The sequence below is a fragment of the Eretmochelys imbricata genome, chromosome 18 (assembly GCF_965152235.1).
Source record: "Eretmochelys imbricata isolate rEreImb1 chromosome 18, rEreImb1.hap1, whole genome shotgun sequence".
Taxonomy (NCBI): domain Eukaryota; kingdom Metazoa; phylum Chordata; order Testudines; family Cheloniidae; genus Eretmochelys; species Eretmochelys imbricata.
Genome location: NC_135589.1, coordinates 17038446 through 17041048, shown reverse-complemented (window position 1 = coordinate 17041048; position 2603 = coordinate 17038446).

The following is a 2603-nucleotide window of genomic DNA, read 5'->3' as shown; positions in this document are numbered from 1 at the left end:
ACACCTGGACTTGACTCTTCAAGGTCCCTTTCAGCCCTACATTGCCATGATCCCTCCCCCATCCCCCCCCTTAGAATCCCTGTTCCCTATATGTTAACACAGGCTCCTTCTTCACCCTGCAGGTGGAGACCTATAACTTATGAGTAAAATAATTTGGGAGACAAGGAAGGAAAGGATGCTGGGGCCTAGTGGAGAGCAATGATCAGGACTGCCACCATCCCTTGGTTTGAAAAGAGGGTGGAGGGGTTGAGAGACAACCCTCTCCAAAAAAAGAAAGAGGCTGTCACTCTCTGCGATGGAAAACGGCCAGCAGAGGGCGATAGTAAGACAGGGAAACGCCACACCGAGGCCTATGAGGGACTAGCTGCCGAGGCCAAGGGGAGATCAGGTGGAGCGGGTTCGGTGTTCGCGTCCCGCTCCCGGGTTCCTCCCACACCCTTTGTAACATTGGCCTGGGCTCCTCAGGTCAGTTGTGGGCGTGGTGCCGGTGTCCCTGGGATCCCCTAGCAGAGAGTCGTCTCCCCCCCCACCCCAGCTCTGCCTCCACTGAGCCTTCCCCTCTCTGCCATGCCTCCAGCTCTGTGCCCCCGGGGCTCGCAAGCAAGCAGCTGCTGTGGGAAAGCCCCTGAAAAAGCAAATGCCTTTGACACCCTCATGCCCGCTGCGTGTGTGTTGGGGGGGCTCGGCTCACTTATATCTGAGTCTCTCCCCCCCCCACTACATCAGCCTAAATCAGGGGCTGGGGGTGTCCTTCGCTCCAGTGCCCGAGTCCCTCCCTGGCCGGCGCTGGGGACCGAGGGAGACGCGCAGGGGGGAGCGAACGCGATTAAAAATCGGGGCCAAACCCCCTTCCTTGCGCGGTGATCCAAAATTGTGCAGGGGGGGCGGGGAAGTGTGTGTGTGTGTGTGGGGGGGGGAGATGATGACTGTGGGGGGGTTGTGTGTGTGTGTGAGGGGAGATTTGTGGGGGGGGAGATGACTGTGTGTGTATGGGGGGATTGTGTGTGTGGGGGGGCGTTGTGTGTGTATGGGGCGATTGTGTGTGTGGGGGGAGATGATGACTGTGGGGGGGATTCTGTGTGTATGGGAGGATTGTGTGTATGGGGGGAAATGACTGTGGGGGGGATTGTGTGTGGGGGGGGCGTTGTGTGTGTATGGGGGAGATGATGACTGTGGGGGGGATTCTGTGTGTATGGGGGGAGATGACTGTGGGGGGGGAGGGTTGTGTGTGTATGGGGGGAGATGACTGTGGGGGGGGGGAATAAAGAGAAGGCAGCCGTGCAGCGCGCCCTCCCTCCCCGAGCCATGAGCCTGGCGCTGGATCGCAGCCTCCTCCCCAAGTAGGTAAATGCCTTTGATGGGCTGGGATGGCGCGTCTGTGTGTGTGGGAACCCGGGGGGGGGGGCGCGGGGAAGTAGCGAGAAGCCCCCCCCAGCCTCCTTCCACACGCCTCCCTCCCTGCAACACCGCTCCGAAGCGCGGGGGTGGGGAGGGAGCGGGCCCGGGGGAGCCCGGTTTGCAGGGAAATACGTGCCCGGATCCTTTCTTTCTCCCCCCGCGGGGTGGGGGAAGGCTCGGGGGGGGGGGGTCACTTGCTGCCGAGGAATCCTCCTGCTGCCTGGAAGGGCTTTGTGCACGTAGGGAGTTGCAGGTCTTTAGCCCCCCCCCCCATTGCTGGGCTGCGTGGTGCGGCATACCGATTCCAGCTGCAGCCCCCCCAAAAGAGAAGCGGGGGCCGGGGAGGGGGGGCGCGGTGCAGCGAGCATCCGGCCCGGTCACGTTCGCTGCTGCCGGAGAAGGGGACGCGGGCGGGCGGGCGGGCGGGCGCTGATGGGGACCGGGGCGCGTCTGGCCCCGGCGGGCGGGATCTGGCCCTTGGAGCAATTGACCAGGGGGAGCAAAGCCCCGGCATGACGCCCCCCGCGGCTGCACCAGCTGGTCCCTCGGTCTGATTTCTCCTCTTCCCTGCCGCCACGGGCACAGCTTTGCACCAATTGGTCGGGGATTTTTTTGTTGCGGGGGGGGGGGGGGGAGGAAGGGAAGGAGGAAATGGAGGAGATGGGTGGGGGGGTGTTGTATTTTTATTTATTTATTTATTTTTAAACCCGAGCCTTCCAAATATTGACTGATCTGGCCACTTTCCTGGCGACCCACAGCCCCCTTCCTCCTCCCCTCTTTATTTTGTGGCGGTTGGATCCGCTTCCAGTTGCTGCATGCGGGGCTGTGCGCGGGTGGGGTGTGCAGGGGTGGGGAAGCGTAGCGCGCCTCCCTCCCTCCGCTGACGGGGGGAGGGCGGGAGTGGGGGGAGAAAGGGAATTTTTTTTTTTTTTTTTTTTTTTTACCTGTCACATTTGTCCTAGAAAAAGACAGCGAGAGGGAGAGCCAGGCATTCCCGGCGCAAGGGGGACAGGAGGGGGGGGTGTTGGGGGTCAGGCGCCCCCCCCCACGCACCCCAGGATTGCAGCTTGGAGAGAGAAGGGGGCGTATGTGACCAAACCTGACCTCTGGGAATAACCCGGCCCCTGCTTTTTTATCTGGGGTTTTTTTTTTGAGGGGGGGTGGGGGGAATAGACAAAACATTTGTCAATTTCCAGTTGCTGTCC